The sequence below is a fragment of the Mustela nivalis genome (assembly GCF_964662115.1).
Source record: "Mustela nivalis genome assembly, chromosome: 3".
In the NCBI taxonomy this organism is placed as follows: Eukaryota; Metazoa; Chordata; class Mammalia; order Carnivora; family Mustelidae; genus Mustela; species Mustela nivalis.
The window spans coordinates 92,266,908-92,284,178 of record NC_139022.1 but is presented as its reverse complement, the minus strand read 5'-3'; the positions used below and the strand labels follow the sequence as shown (position 1 = coordinate 92,284,178).

The 17,271-nt window shown below is 42.2% G+C and overlaps 1 protein-coding gene across 2 annotated transcripts in view; it reads right to left on the bottom strand.

The window, feature by feature from the left end:
- Positions 1-15,352, bottom strand: part of PDE4D (phosphodiesterase 4D) — a 1,511,392-nt gene extending 1,496,040 nt beyond the window's left edge. For both annotated transcript variants that reach the window (XM_082725937.1, XM_082725938.1), the window contains exons 1-2: positions 14,354-15,352; positions 6,342-6,420 (exon numbers count right to left, since the gene is read on the bottom strand). The gene's annotated coding sequence lies outside the window, so the exon portion shown is untranslated. The remainder of the gene's footprint in view (positions 1-6,341; positions 6,421-14,353) is intronic.
- Positions 15,353-17,271: the final 1,919 nt, after the last annotated feature.

Below are 17,271 nucleotides of genomic sequence, written 5' to 3'. Positions count from 1 at the left end.
AAAGAAATGAGATTAGAAAAGTTACAAAATATCCACTATCTATCCCCCAGCTCATGAGGCTAGCATTACCTTGACACAAAAACCTGAAAAAGCTACTTTAAAAAAAAAAAGAAAGAAAGAAAATTCAGATCAGACTCTCTCATGTGATAAATGCCAAAATCTTAAAATATTAATATATATTAATAGGAATGTAATATATCATAGCTACATTCAGTTTATTCCAGGAGCTCAAAGTTGGTTTAACAAGGGTGCCTGGGTGGCTCAGTAGGTTAAGCCTCTGCCTTCGGCTCAGGTCATGATCCCAGGGTCCCTGTGTCTGCTTCTTTGCCTACTTCTGCCTACGTGTGATTTCTTGTCTCTGTCAAATAAATAAATAAGTAAATAAATCTTTTAAAAATTTTTTAAAAAAATTTTTTTAAGTTGGTTTAAAATTCAAACTAGCAATTCAGTAAATTCAACCAGATTAATACATTGAAAGAGAAATCTCTATCATTTTGATTCAGAAAGAGCATTTGATAAAATTTAACATCTATTTATCTAACAGAGAATATTCACAGTAATTCTCAAACACCATGGTAAATTTCACATTTTATACCGTAATGTTGAAAACTTTCTTTGAGATTCATAAAAGGAAAAGGATATGTGCCATCATCATTTCTATTCAACACTGTATGTAAGGCCCAGGCAAAGTAATAAGACAAAATAAAAGCCAAACAAACAAAGAGCATAGGATTGGGGGGAAAAAAAGTAAAAATATCAATGTTTTTAGATAATGTTATTGTTATTCAAGAGAATCTATAAAGTATTTGAGTTAATCAGAGAGATGACCAAGAGAGAAAAATCAAATGTGTATCTGATACTAGCAACAGAAAATGAATTTGTAAAATTAAATAATTTACAACAACATCAAAAATGTCAAAATACACAGAAATGTATCTAACAGAAGACATATCAGACCACTATTGTGGGCTCTTTTCCTGTCTTTTTGTCAAACCACACTGGTCTTAATTATTCCAAGTATCAATATCTGAGAAAGTAAATCTTCACTCCTTGTTCCTTTTCTTTAGAGCTCTGTTACTTATTCTTAGCTAACTTTATTTCTATATAATTTTTAGAATGTTTGTCTCTGTTAAAAAAAAAAAGTTAAGACTGTTGATATTTGTATTGTGAAAGCATTGACTTCATGGAAGAACTGACAACATTATGGTTGGTATGTATATATGTATGATTGTATGTATGATTAGGTGGACCATCTCCAAGAACTCAAACAAAAACCACTGGATGGTACTCTAGATCAGGATTTTTTAAACTGCAAGCTACGTGCTTAGCAGGTTACACACACTCTTATTTTCCATCAGATAGGAATTATCAAAGTATATCACATGTCATAAGATTAAGAATGTTTTCATGAAACTTTTGCGTAAGTGATATACATATAATATCCACACACAGGTATCTGTATGGGTATACAGAGGGTATGATTTTAAAAATCTGTTTCTTAATCTTCTCTGCAATAAGAATTTTTGAAAAACCATGCTCTGAAAACTATTTTGTAACATAATTCTAAGTGCCATTAATGTTCTAATACCTGGTATTTATCACAGCAAGTATTTTGTAGCTGTATCAATTTTGCTTTAGCTCAAATGTAAATGTTAGATTTGTGAATTAGTCTGTTATAGGGTAGAATTAACTTAGTAAATTGTGAGAACTCTGGGTCTTCAATGAGTGAGTTAGAGAAGAACATGAGAACCACACTGTCATGAAGGTAACCAGAGCTCAGTGTCTGTGAAAGAAAATGTCCAAGAACAAGTGAGTTTTAGCTCAGGGAGGGTACTGGAACATGTGAGTGGCCATAAAGGACAGCTGTCAGAGGAGACATTTCCCCAGCTTTCCTCTTGGCTCCTATCTAATGGTCTCTTTTTGAAAACCACCCTGAGCAATCAATGCCCTTCTTGCTTATAGTGTTTAGTCAGCTTCAGTCTTTGCAGACTTTCCTCCGCAGCTGAACAGTGATCCTGCCACCATGTCTAGCTCCCCATCGTTTCCCTCAAGAACCACCTTGGCAACTGGCTCTCCCAGCTCTCTGGCTCAGGAACACCATCTCACTTATGATGTCTCCCACTAACCTCAGCTAGAGTTTAGACAATAAATATTGGGGTGATAAGAAGAAAGCAGCTTTAACTTCAATTCTTGGCCTTTACTACCCCAAACAGAAGAGACCCTCTAGGTCAAACATCCCCTTATGGCATAGCAACTAATGAAAAAGATTAGATTTATAGCAATTATAATGATAATAATAATAAGTAACATTTATTGTATGTCTGTTTTGTGCCAGGTATTGTCTCAATCATTATACATGAATTAACTCATTTAATTTTCACAGTAACACTGAGGAAGATGAGGTTATGCCCATTTTGCAGATGAGGCCAATGACAGAGTTTTAAAGCAACCAGCAGTCTCACAGCTAAAAAGTTGTGTACAATATACAGAGAGAAGAACTAAAAGCAGAGTATGAAGTTAACCAAGAAAGAAAAGAATACTGTGTTACCTCCTTGACAAAGTGAGACTCTGATTTTTCAGGGTAACTTTAGTTTGCCTTTAGTTACAACTACAAGACTCCCCATACACTCAAGGTCTATTGGTGCTTGGATTCCAACTTCCTTTACCTGTAAACTCTTGTGTGGAAACATCCAATGCCGATCTCACAGAGGTTTTTCCTTAAGAAAGACTGTTTCTGGTATCTTACAAACTGGAGTCCTCATCATGAAAGGCTTGAAAGTTTCTAGGGACTCCCCAGGGTGTTAATCCAGAAAATAAGAAGTTTCAGCACTAAAAGTCACCTTACTTGTCAAGAGAAGGGAGTTTCCAACTTTATTTCGGAAAACTAAACAAAGAAACTGATGAGCACTGGGTGTTACACACAACTAATGAATCTCTGAAACACTACATCAAAAACCAATGATGTGCTATATGCCGGCTATCTGAACATAATTTTTAAAAATCTGTAGAAACAAAAAAGAAAGAAAGAAAGAAAGATCAACATAAAATAAACCATTTAACCTATGCATCCAAAATCACTAGTAGGAAAGGCATCAAAACCCCAAAGCCTAGCGAAATACCCAAAAACACAGTCAGCATCAATGGGCTGGGATACATATTGATGATTACATAGTGGTTTCTCCACCAAGCTTTTACAGAAGCTAAGAAAAAAAAAAAAAAGTGTTCAAAAGTAGGAAGAAAGAGATGAGACTATTACTAGCACTCACTAGTGAACCAGAGGTACTTATTAAAAAGGGAGAATTTGCAACATGACATTTAGACATGGTTTATGTGATATGCACTGTCCCATTAGAACCCTGACCTAAATTTAGTAGTTTAAAAAGAGCTAAGTCTTCTTTCCCACCCATTTCCAAATACCAGCTGAGAACTCATTTCTCAGACCCTTTTCATCCACAAGAGAACCCTGAGAAGTTTTTAAAAATTTAAGGAGAAAAGGTCACAATGTTAAAAGGCAGTACACAGTCTCTTCTCTTTCCTAAAATGGCCATGTAGTTACAATCCATGATCATGAAAGAGTTAAAATTCTGCCCCGTTTAAGAACAACCAGTTGACCTTTAAATATGCTGGTTTCATTCCAATCACCTTTCAACAAGCATGAAATCTGGCACAGAGTGTACTAACACACACCAATTATTTTCATAGTGTACATGACTGAGCTCACAGTGTCCTGTTTAGAAAAAAGAATTAATGTTCATTTTCCAAAAGCCAGACTTAAAGGCTGAGTGTCTCTGTCAGTAGAATTGTTTTTTGGAAACTGTCACCCAAAGTGCTGTTGGAGAGCCCTTTCCTTGAAAAAGAAGAGTTCTGGTTTTTTGTTGTGGTTTTTTTTTTTTTTTAAGAAAATCACTTTTTCGGGGTGCCTGGGTGGCTTAGTAGGTTAAAGCCTCTGCCTTCAGCTCAGGTCATGATCCCAGAGTCCTGGGATCGAGCCCCGCATCGGGCTCTCTGCTCAGCGGGGAGCCTGCTTCCTCCTCTCTCTCTCTGCCTGCCTCTCTGCCTACTTGTAATCTCTGCCTGTCAATAAATAAATAAAATATTAAAAAAAAAAAAAGAAAGAAAGAAAGAAAGAAAATCACTTTTTCATGTGGTTTAAATTCTGCTGTATGAAATGGTCCCCTCTCCCCCACCCCCGACCCCCAGAACATCAAAGTAAAAAGAGTTAATCACAATGCTCAGTTAAGAACTTGACAGCCCATCTATGTAACAGAAAAACTATCCCACCCGGTGGAAGGGTGAAATGTCCAACTCTACTCTGGGCAAATGCATTAAAATTCAGAGATTCAAAATCAATTGTCGAGTGTCTATGCCTTAAAATGACTCTTTGCTTTTCCAAAGTGATTCCCCTGAAGTTCTTTTAAGGGGCAATATTCCCTTGTGCCTTCAAAAAAGAATTCAGTGTACAAAAATTCTGTCACGGGCTTTTTAAGAAAATACTGGCTGGCTGTTTGGGCACAAAAAGCAGATGTAGGAGCCCTCTGAGAAAGACTGTGCCTGGCAACCAGGGAGCCTCTGGTCAATCATGAGACTATGTTCTTTATCGCCTCCTTTGTGCTCTATCTTCAGATGCCCTTTGGATCTCATCCAACCCCATTCCCCTCAGACAGTTATATGAAATATTCACCCCACCTCAACCATATTCCAGCCTGGGTGTGTGTTTTTTCTTTGTTTAATCCTTTGCCTTAGGACTAAGACTTTTGAGCTTCCTTCCTAAATCTCAATACCCTCCTCTCTCAGCACCTCACTCCAGTGAGAGACTTCTGCTGGCCCTGCACATGTTTGCCAGCCTCTCCTTGCCACAACATTTGACTTCCCTCCTTTACTCCTTGTCATCTGTGAGTCCAGAGAGAGAACGGTGAGGATCTCACAGCAATGTGGGCAGTGGCCCCAGGCCACTGTCCAGATCACCACCATGCACCCCACACTTCTGCTTTCTGCTGCCCAGGGAGGGGCCTGATTCAAGACAGGACGCCATCTGGCTTGGGGACTATGTCAGGAAAACATCCTCCAGCCTGAGGCCATGACACAGGAGGTCCCTTGGAGTTTGCTATCTATCAGGACAACTTGGTGACATGTGCAGCCCTGAGGACTCTGCAGGGCTCTTCTCCCCATAATGAAAGGGGCCATTTCAGAGCCCTGGATGAGTGGGATCATTCCAGAGATGTGCCAGGCAAAAGGAGCAACCAAGGCTTCTACAAGTCTTACCCATTACCTCTGCCCTATTTCTTATTGTTCCCAAGAAGCAGAGTTCTCGTGCTAGCTGCTGCTGAGTAGCCACAAATTCCAATCCCCTTTTAACACCTCCAGGACTAACCATATGTTAAAGTTTTCATAGAACCATCAAGCCCAACTCAAAACGGATTCCCTACAGCCCTTTGCCTTGCCAAAATTTACGGAGCAAGGAAATAAAAGCATCTTTGTGCTACTACCCTCCGCTCAGCAACTAACAAGAGAAACACAGATCATCTGAACACAGGTGTCAACCACTTCTAGGGCCACGTCTGACTTGTATAGGTTTTCTCGGTGTATGCAGACAGTGACTCCCCTGGTCACATCACCCTGACGTCTGTGACACCACAGAAGTCTCAAAGTCCTATAGGTATGAAGAATTGCATGGAAATATATTTCCTTAACATTTTCTGTGTTATTAATCGGGGTCCATGATTCACTGGTGGATGAGAGCTGTTCAGGATTCCCAGCCCAGCCACCACTTCCTCTCCTCTCCGTCAGCAACCTCAGTCGGGAGAAATAGCACCCCTGAGAGCCCTGCAGCCAGAAGACTGAGGACTCCGTGCCGGTGTAGTTAACTGAGTGATTTTGGTCCATTCGGGACCAGTCCCTTAAACCTCAGTTTCACGTTCTGCAAAATGGGGATTACAGCAGCCACCCCACAAGGCACTATGAACAAAGCAATGAGACAATGAAAGGGCACATGATGTTGAATGATCCACAGAGAAAGAAAGACTAATAATGAGAGGGGAAGGGAGAAAAAAATCTGAGGTCTGCCTGCCTTGCCCTTTCACGCTACTAAAACATTCACAGAAACGCTGAGGAAAATAAACCAAAGTATAGTAGCCTTAGGGAGGGTCAGAGGGAGAAGTTGCTGCGTCTAGACGCTGCGCGGAGCTCGCTGGCTGCGCGGATCCGCGAGGCCCGAGCCCAGCACTAACTCCCCGCAGGGGCGCCCAGCTCGCCCAGGTCACTCGGCGTGGTAGAAAGACCAAACCCGTGGAGGACCCACTTGGACTATGAATCCAGACAAACACCTCATCCCGTGAACTTACGTTATGCCCATGGCGCATCAACATCAGGAGAAAATTCCAGCTTTGCGTTGGCTGCTTGGTCCCACTTGAATGGGAAGTTCTGCGGGGGCCCGAAATAGAAAAGAGGAAGTCAACGTAACTGATTTGCTTAAATACAAAGTCTTAAATACAAAGCCCTGTCCTCATCATGGATGAGAATTATGGAGCGGTAGAAACCTCCTTTTTATTTTGTGTCGTCGTTGTTGTTTTAAGAGGTATTCATTATTTTAGAAAGAGAGCACAAGTGGGGGAGGGCGGAGAGAGAGAAGCAAGCAGACTTCTGATGACTGTGGCACCTGGAAAGGGGCTCGGTCTTCGAATCCTGAGAACATGACCTCAGCTGAAATCAAGAGTCAGATGCTTAAGTGACTGAGCCACCCAGGCACCCTGGAAACGTCCTCTTTGAAAAGAGATCACATGCCCACTCTTTACAGAAAACATCCTCCTCTAGGGAAGAAAGAAACCATCCATCAGCTTCCTTAGTAAAGGGAGGGAGGCAGAGCTGGGTTGGCAGTGAGGTAACCGCTACCCAGAATGTTCCATCAGAGCCAACTGTTACTAAAAATAACCAGGTGCCCCACTTTGATGCTCAGGCTCTATTCGCTGGGCTGGTTCCTCTAAACGCACTTTTCTTGAAGGGAACAGTTACTGAAGGGGCTCCCCTCCCGACTTCCTCATTACTGTTCACAGAATCGTATTTTCCAAGGGTCCCGGTTTTGATACTTGCACGTTGGCACTCCAAGCTCCACTCTGCATTTTCGTGCCCCTACAGTGAGTTTCCTTCCTATACGGACAGTTTCATGTCATTGCATGAGGTACTAATTAGCTAGTTCCAGCACATTTCGACAATGGGCTCGCCACACCTTGCCATTGCCTGAGCTATCTCTGGTCTGAATCCTCAGCACCCCAGTCTTCCCCCACCCCTGCTCTCTTTTATGAGACTGCCCTGCCCGGTGAATCTTGGCAGCATACACATTGCTCACTTGATGCCCCTGCTCCAACATCTGCCATAGCTCCCTAGTCCCTAGTAAACAAGGCTAACTTCATCCCAAGTGGTCTCACCTTATCCAAGATGCTCAGGCAGAGTGCTGGAGGAGAGAGTGCCTGAGCTGGTGCCCAGTGGATTGGGGAGGAACCTATCTGTGGCAAGCTTCACTAAGTGGTGGTGTGAATCTGAGCAGACTAGCAACCGCTCTGAATAGGTTTCCTAATTTGTGATCTGAGGATAAGATCACCTCCCTAGTTAGGAGGGATTAAACATACAAAGTAGAGTGGGTTTTGTTAAGAAGAGTAATTAATGCTTACAGAGTGCTTACTATCTTACAGGCTCTGTTCTGAAGGCTGGATATGTTTTTATGCAGTTATTATTATTATCCTCCCTCTGTAGAAGAGGAAATTGAGTCCAGAGAAAGTGAAGTCACTGAAACCACAAAATGAATCAGGACAGCCAGCCTTTGAATTCAGGCAGTCTGACTTCAGACTCTAAAATGCTCAACTCCTGGCTTTCCCGCTTCTCATTAGGCTACGCCTCCTCCCCTCCAGCTTTCACTGGCTAACACAGCCCACATGTCCCACCCAGTCCTCCCCATCTGTCCAAACTTTGTTCCACATTCCCATCTCCCCTGATGGACGCCTGCTGCACTTTCTTCCAGGCTCAGCGGATGTCTTGAAAGAAGTTACTGCATACTAAACTCAAGTATACCACACCTTTTATCTCGCCCCCACTTAAGCATCAGCTTGTAAGTGTTCTCCAGTTCTGTCATCTATTTCCAGAAAGTGCATCAGAAAAATGGACCACACCTCCAAATTCCAGCAGTCCCCAAAGAAACATGTCACCAACACTCGCCTCCATTACCAAGCCCTCCGAACGTCCATTCATTTATCCAACAAGCATTTTCCACACGTCGGCCATGTCCGTTTCAGTACATGAATATTACATGGGCCCTGTCCTCTAGGATCTCACAGGCAAATGAGATGAGTATTTGTAAAAAACAATCTTAACAAGTTGTGGTAAGTGGGAAATGCCTACTGTGAATGGCTCCTTGCTCCTGCATTTCCCGGATAATACCCACAGGCTACCATACAGTCCCTTCCTCTTCATCTCTGCTGCCACCTTGTGGTTCACTGCTCCCTACCTATTCCTCAATCATTGCAATCCCCTCCCAATTTATCTCCCTGCCCCTCAAAACCAACCTGCCCTCTGCTGCCTAATAACCTGCAGTCTACACTCTCCTACATGAACCGAGTGCAAGCCCCTGAGCCTGGACAAGCCAACAATGCCGAGGAACTACCCTGACTTTCCATTCTTGCTCCACTGCCCTCCACACACATGCACTGCCCCTCACATACCACCTAAGGGAGACTTCCTGGAGCACTCCAATACACATACACCTATTTCCTCCTGCACCCTTTGCCCACTCCACCCTCCCAATCTAGGAGCTTATTTTTATCTCTGAAATGTAGATGCTGCTCCAAATTCAGGACAAATCACCTCACCCAAGAAGCCTTCTCTCATCCTCCCACAAGGTATGATATTTCCCTTCTCTGGGGTATGATCATCATGCCTTTGTGTGTCCTTTAGGGCACTTGACTTGTGCCATGCATTAGTATTAGTCACTTCCATGTTTTCCCTTGTGGTCTCTGTATCTCTGCGACAGCGCTTTTGTCCTTACTGTCTTTGTTCAGTGTGGCACCTAGGAGATCACCTCAAGCATAACAGGTGCTGAAGGAATAATGAATATGCTCTTTATTCTTTGTATGTGATGAAGTGGGAGAAACATCTCATGTGGACTAAGAAGAAACCCAAGGTTTTGTCCTTTTTGTTGGTATCATGTAATCATTTATCCAACAAATCTTTTTTTTCATCTCTAGGCTGTGTGCTAGGCACTCATAGTAACAAAAAAAAAAAAAAAAGACACAAACACCTGCACTCAGTAAACACATGTTCCCTTTCAAAGAGGTACTGGCACATAATACAAAGGAAACATGCAATACTATACATACAAAAGAATATGAGTCGCAAAGCTATGGCAAGTCCACTACCAACTAGGTGCGTGATCTTGGGCAAGTCCCTAACACGACAAAATAAGTATTGATAAATATACAGTGAAAAGTCATAGGCAGTCTGTGAATTGATGATTTTTAACCACTGCATGGCATGTTTTTCTAAGGGATGGCACTTCCAAGTTAGTAAGTGCCAAAATATTTGCAAAAATTATTAATGTTAATTAATTCTATGGAGATCAAGTACGCAGCTGCTAAAGAAAAATAAGGACCAGCAGCTGAAACTGATATTTACACAGTGAGAAAAAAAATAAGTTGTAACTACTGGACCAGGGCAACATAAACCAACCAATGAAATTCAAGACTTTTAGGCGTAAAGTGGTCCCTGTGTCTGGGCTCCTCCACTGCAGGTGCATGGTGGGTACTATGGGATGGGCCTGCTCTGCCAAAATTCCCAAAATGGACATCAGAACACCCTCCAAGGCTCATGATTTAAACTATTTTAAAATTAATAATCAGAATCAAATGGTGACATAGGTATTATCACCTTAAAGAGAGTCAATGGCTGCCAGATAAACAGAGCTTGTCTTACAGTACAATGAAAAACACTCACATGTCCTTAAAAAAAGGACACAAAAAGAATGCTTATCACTCACATCATCCTAGAAAAGTGAGGCCACAGAGGCAAATGTAGATCGTGCTCACTCCAACTCTCCTGAGGTGCAAAGGAGTTTTGATCATTACATTCTGAGTTGAACATCATTTGGCCATAGCTATTCCGAATATAGATGTCAATGTTCCACTTTACCCTAGCATAAAACATGCAAGTCACTTAACAGACTCCTCTAGTCCTGATTCTGCGCACCTCAAGCCTGGTTATGGACTGGTTTGCCTTAAGGTCTTTCAGTTGGAATAGAATGTGATGATCAAGCTGATGAGGATTGTGGCTTCTGGGACAGATATCTTTGTCATCAGAAATATGTCATTCTCCTTGACACATCAGTCTCATTAGCTGACTCATAGGACTCCTCACTTAAGCAGCAGATGCCCTCTCAAGAAACTCAAATCAAACTGAATCAAGTTTCAGGACCTGAAAGGCTGAGGTCTAAACCTTAGACCTTAGCAAATTCTGCTAAGGTCTGCCACTTTGCTGAGGCTCCAAAAACACATCCAGATGTCCTTCCCCGTCACACATGCCATGTACCTTTTCTCTAAACTCTTCTAGTTGCTACTTCAACTAGGTAAGGACCAGGTTTTCTTTACCTTGTGCATCATGGAACCTACATGTGAACAATGCTTGGCTAAGCATTAGAGATGCTCTTCCCTGGGCTCCCATACTCTCCCACCAGTATTTCACATGTGGAACTGGAAATGTGTGTGTGCAAGTCAGGCTCCCCTCTGTGATGTGGGCAAGGACTTCTTTTTATTCATCTCTGTATCCCCACACTTGGAGCCTGGCACATTGATAGTGTTCAAACAATGGCTGGGAATGAAGCAGCCAGTCAGTATCATCCAGAACGTACTGAAGATTTACACAGGGAATTCAGAACTACAAATGCAATGGTTCCCATCCTCAAGCACAATCTATGAAAAACTGAAAACCTCAATTGTGAACCATGACTTGGTCTTAGGCATGGTCACCTTCAGAGACTACAACTCAGAAGCAACCCAGAAGTAATTTCCAAATAAATTCTCTTTCTCCCTTTCTCAAGCAGTGTTACAAGGAAGGTTAGTGCACATCAACAATTCATAAAGCCCCCCTTCTGTTCATGTGGTGACTTCACCTCACATGAGCTCTTGCATGTACCTCTCCTCTTCAGAATCCCCCCACCAAATCCTTCTTCCAGATCTGGTCCCCAAAGCTCATTCCTTCTGTCCCTCTATTTCTCCCCTTGATGCTACATCACAAAAGCCCAAAAGAACTGATTTGGCAATAGCAAACCTTGCTTGAAATGTGGGGAAGGAAAAGAAAATAGATAAGCAAAACACGAACCATTCTTGGAAGACAGGGCAAGAACACGGTGAGTCTATCATACATTACAAAGTTTGGCCTGTTCATACACAGATACAACTTACAGTTGCTGAAATGAACAAGAAATGGTACCAAAAAAAAAGAGTTTAAATTGTTTAAGCATCTGCAATGTTAAGAGACTCATGACAGCTGATCACCAAGTATTTAGTGAGCACCCACTCTAAGAACTGTTTTGGAAAGGACAGTGTCAAGGGACCTAAGACCACCTTGACACTTAGACATTCACTGCGAGAACTCCCAGAACTCAGCCTATTGCTCTTACAGCTGAGATTCTATGCAGCAATATAGTAAGGACACACAGCCAGACCATAAGAAGACAAGACAGAGGGTGATCCTGGAGGGGTCCATATACAGGCTTCCTTATGCTCTCTCCTTCCCATGAGAGGTCACAGAGAGAACACAGCCCCCTGCAACCAAAATGCAGCAACATGTGTACAACGATTCAGCCTAGGGCAGCTCCTTAAAGACTCAATGCCCAAGGTGTCTCACTGCTGGTCATGTAGGTACTTTCTTCCTAGCACATTAAAAATTTCCAGACTCCTTGGAGCAAGCAGGTGTTCAAGGACAGACTAGAGTGGTACATAAAACTCCAGGCACAACGCACCATACCCATCAGTTATGTGTAGACCAAGAGCCCTCAGAGAACCTGGTTCCTAGAGACCAGCCAAGAGCCCACCTTGCCATCAGGCCTTTTCAAGAGTAGCAGTCTGAGGCCTGCTATGTTAACTCTTCCCTGCAGAGATACAAAGACCAAGTTCTTGCCCTCGAGGCAAATAACATTAAGAGAAATAAGATGTAGACATTAAAAGGGCAAAATAATACAGTAGATGGAGCATGCCGGCTAACACTAAAGCAACAGGACCCACATTTGAGACCACATGTCTCATGTGTCAGAATCACCAGCGTGCTCCACAGCCTTGTGGCTGCAACTCAAGGCATGCTAAACAGTGGAAAGATAGAACCTTCCACTAGGGAGGGGTTCTGGTGAGATTATAGAAGACCCTGAATGCCACAATGAGAAATTTGAATTTCATTTTGTAGCCATGGGATGCCAGTGAATTTTTTTTTTCTTAAACAGCTAATAACAACAACAACCACAACAACATCAAAGCAGCACTGTTTGAAAATGCATCTGACTACGTTATGTAGAATATAGTAAAAGGGACAGAGATCACAGGCCAAGAACCCAGCACTTCAAGGGAAAAGAAAATGATCATAACGGACACTGGGGACCATGAGTGAGGAGTTAGACCCTGTCCTGGTGCTTGGCATCAGTGTTCGTGTCTGCCACTGGACAGGAGGTACTACTGTCCCCATCTTACAGGTAAGCTTGGCCAATGGCACACAATGAATTCAAATCTAGATAATGTGCTTCCACCCCTCAGGTACTTACTATCCAACTCACGTGTGTAACACAAAATTAGGATAACAGAAAACTAGAAAGTGAGGACCCAGGGCCCCTAGCCAGGGCAAGGAGTAACCATGCAAACTTCTACACCTACCTTGTCCTTTCCTCCCTTTGGCTGTCTTACTCTAAGATGACAGGCAGCAAGTCATCTTCCAAAATTGGTAGAAGATTGGAAGAGAGAAGTAAAACCAGAAATTTTCACATTTTTCTGAATGAGATGAAAGGTGAAGAATCTATAGGAGTCACAGCTCTTCCTGACCCAGATAGAGAATAAGAAACCAAATGCCACATAGCATCTCGATTTAAAGAAAGTGGCCGATTGTGGCTTTCTTCGATTTTTAATATCTCAGGGAAATTTTGCACTATTAAAATGTTCCTTCCTGTTTATTTCCCTCAGATATAATACAACCCAAACACCACTTAATAACTGGACTACTCTCAAGACTCTGATTTTTTAAGATATCTAAAATTAACACTTACCCCAGGATCATCACCACTCTCATCAAGATACCCATTTGTTGATCACTTGATTGCATAAAAAGTTTTGCAGATGCTAAAGCAAGACATTGACCCCAACGGCTTTAGAGAACACAACATAGTCATTTGCTTTAATGGATAAATATCTCTCCCAGTTCTCCATAAAATCCAGAATTAAGCAACAAGACATGACAAGCCACTGTTTATGGGGAATTAATCTGTTGCCTCAACTGACATTAAGCAGAAGACCAAAGGCCATTAAAACAAGCTGAAATTGATGCACCAAAATAACTCAGTCCAGGATACTGATCTTATCATGCTGGAAATGACTCTAAAATCTTTATTACCTCTTAACATAACTCTAAGTGAGCTGTCCATATCTTTCATACTCAGATTCCCTGTTAGTCAATTCAAACACTCGGAAGTATGGCCATGAAATGACAAAGAGAAACAACTTGAACAAAACCTTCAAAGCCTTCAGCATCACCCAGATGGCCTGGGGCATGTACTCTGCTATTGGGGAAAATTCATCTGAATCAGGTAACTGGCCCAGTTCAGCTTGCTTGAAAATACTTTACCCCTAAGAGGTAATGGCAGCAAGAAATTACTCGCTTAGTTATTATTACAGCACTGGGACAGGGTATAAAAGGAGACACGACCTGACTTCCAGGAGTCTCCTGAGAAAGATGGAACAGACACAGCTTAAAAACGACGCGAATGCGCACAGGTACTATTCCTGAGCGGCGGGAAAAGCATGGGTCGTGGAAGTCAAACGGCCTCCATTGGAAGCCTGATTCCACTAGTCACCATCTCAACCAAGTTGCATAACCCTCCCTGTGCCTCAGTCTCCCCTTCTGGGGAAAAAAAAAAAAAAAAAAAAACAGGTGAATAATAATACTCACCTCCCAGGTTATTGTGAAGAATCAGTAAAATCACGAACACAGAGTGTTTAGCACAGAAAGGGGGCTCAACAAACATGAGCTGCTGTTATCACACAAGTCTTAGTCTTGTTTTTATTGCTAAAACTACTCTTCCTACCACCGTGGCTAGGCTCATCTACATTTTGCCCCATACCTTAAAGATAAGAAGACTCCCAGGCTGCATGAAGTGGTCCAGTCCAGATGGAATCGTTCCTCTCCAGCAGGGAAGCCAGGAGGCTCATGGTTTGTGAGAAATGTCAAAGAAGAATATTTCGGATGGAGGAGATGGCTGTAGAGGGGAGTAAGCAGAGCCTGTATGAAGCAGATAAGTCTGCTTTAAATGGCTTCTTGAGCTGAGGAAAGGCACATGTTCACAGGTCATATGATTTTCCAAGCTGGAAAGTAACTTAGAAATCCTTAAGTCACTCAAAAAAAAAAAAAAAAAAAAAAAAAAAGCAGCCCTTGGAAAGCCACAAAAATCTTATGCCTTTCTCTAGTGCTATTTGAAATTTTGGAATCAATTCAGTATGAAGAGGAAAAGAAGGATGGATGCAGGAGTACCTTTGGAAAAAAAAAAAAATCTGTTTCTATTTTGAAAGATACATGTTTCTTCCCTGAATCATGTGGCAACAACGTTAGCACTAAATCTGCTTGCTCACCACTAGCTTTCCTTCCTCAGTTATGGGGAACCCCCCCACCAGTGTAGGTTATTCTCAATGGCAAGCTTTTCTGCTGCTTTATTTCCAAATGCTGAAGGACACCTCCACCCTGCCTCTGAAACACCCCAGGACAAAGAGACCACGAGAGTCAAGTGACTGGCTCTTAGCCACACAGCTAGTTGGCGATGAAGAGAAACAGGAATCCTGCTGACAGAGAGGAAGCTTCCGAGGAGGAGAGGAAACAGACATGACAGTGAGGGCTGTGGGAAATCAATGGTGTGGGCAGCTGCGTAGATCTGAGCAAGAAGAGTTCAGCAAAATGATTTTCAGGAAGAGCATTTTTGCTGCTGTATAAAGAGCACAGTAAATTAAACATGTCAGGTTGCTTATCTTGGCACCTTTGGCTCTCAGAACTTAAAGTGAAATATCAACACAATATAAAGGGAAAATCCAGGTGCAATTTTTCTCATGGGAGGAAGCTTCTGATTTCTAATTGGTGCTTACTCCATTTTCGGAAAGAAGTTGAAAAGGTTCTTTCACAGTTGATTATAACAAACAAAAGGCCTGGTGGCTAAAATAACAAATTGTTTTCTGTTAAAAGGAGAAAAGTAAAAAACAAAGCCACAAACTGAGCACACAAGAGCTTGGACTTGTGTAAGTGTTCCCCAAGCAGAAAGTCAGGTTTTATTCGTGCTTCCCTTAGAGAGGTCTTTTTGCTCTAGCAACTTGAAGACACTCTGAGCTCTCCTCACCTTAGATTTTCAATTTAAGAAACTGGTGGGAGGGCACTTTTGGGGAATAGTCCTCATCCTAGAGACCTTCTTCCCTCCTAGTACAAGTGTGTGCGTAGTGACTGAGTACAGACCTGTGTTCGTGATAGATTGTTAGCAAATGTTTGACTCAAGACTTAGCTGCCATTCTTAGCTTACATGGCCTTTTCCCCAAAAGGAAAAGGACAAGAAAGGAACTTTGAAACTGGAATTTATCCTGCTTAGCCACTTCCCCTACTACTTATCAAAGGCCTTGTGGATGGGAATATTCAAAAAGGGCAAGATACACACATCCATGTTTGAGTTACCATCTAAAACCAAAGTTAAATACACATGTAGCATTCTTCTTACTGACCAGTAAGTTGTAGTGTTTTCTCAGAAGATGACTTCCCTTTGTCTTGGAAATGGGCCAGCAGACAGGGATGTGGGCAGGTCCAGAGTTTCCATATAGAAGGGGTTTGGGGCAGGAATCTGTCAAGAGGAACCTAAGAGACTTTTCTCCAAGCCGTGTCTGCAAACCCCTCACCACGTGTTTATTGGACCACTACTTGGGTTTTATCAGGAAAGGAGCACAAGCTTCAGCTAAGTGGAGTTAATGCAGGTAAGGGTTACGCCCCCACAAACAAGGCACCGTCTGGCCTCCAACGGGAGATTGAATGGAAGGATGGAAGGCCAGAAGGGAAAAAACTTGGAAAAGGATGAAACGCTAATGTCAGTGTGTCCCCTCTGTTATGAATCTCTGAAGTTTCTCTTAAGGTGTTGGAGTATGGGGGCTCAGCAGTTCCGAACCCTTATAGGAGTGATCCCAGCACATTATTCCCTACTCATCCTCAATATTTTTTACCTTATTCATATCCTGTGTTGGTTTGGGGAAAAAAGAGTAACATCTGTGAAGAGATAATACCATAAATGGTAGAAAATTCAAAAGTTAGACAAGAAAATACGGTGAAATATAACACCCCTCCCACCTCTATCTCCCAGCCACTCAACAACTGTTACAGTTCTTGAATATACTTCCAAAGCTGTTCTATGCACACACAAGTATATACGTACATTTTTGTGAACATTTATATAAGACACACAGAAGAGTAGTTTCAATTTTTTTTTTTTTTTTTTTTTTTGTGATCCACAAAAAGCAGTGAACCTTCTCTTGTGTCCCGTTGATATAACTATTTCCACCCCAGTATCAGGAAGCTTTAATCATTTTAGCTTTATAATATATGTTCATCAGAGCATTTTCATTACTATCTGGAGTCAGGGCTTTCCCTGGCTCTTCCACCCTTTTTATTTTTCCACGGGATATTCATGATTGGCTTCTCTAGACATGTGGTCCTTTTCTGTCTTGTATCCTAATACCAGCAGCTGTGGCTTGTATGGATAAGGACTATAGATTTGTTTTTTTCTTTGTTTTTTAAGATTATTTATTTACTTATTTGACAGAGAGAGCACAAGCAGAGAGAGTAGTAGAGGAAGATGGAGAAGCAGGCTCCCCACTGAGCAGGGGAGGCCTTGATTCCAGGTCTCTGAGATCTGCTGAAGGCAGATATTTCACCATCTGAGCTACCCAGGTGCTCCAACTGGTGCTACTTTCAAAGAAAACTCCAGAGGATGTCCAAATTCACAGTGATACCAAGGGCTCTCCA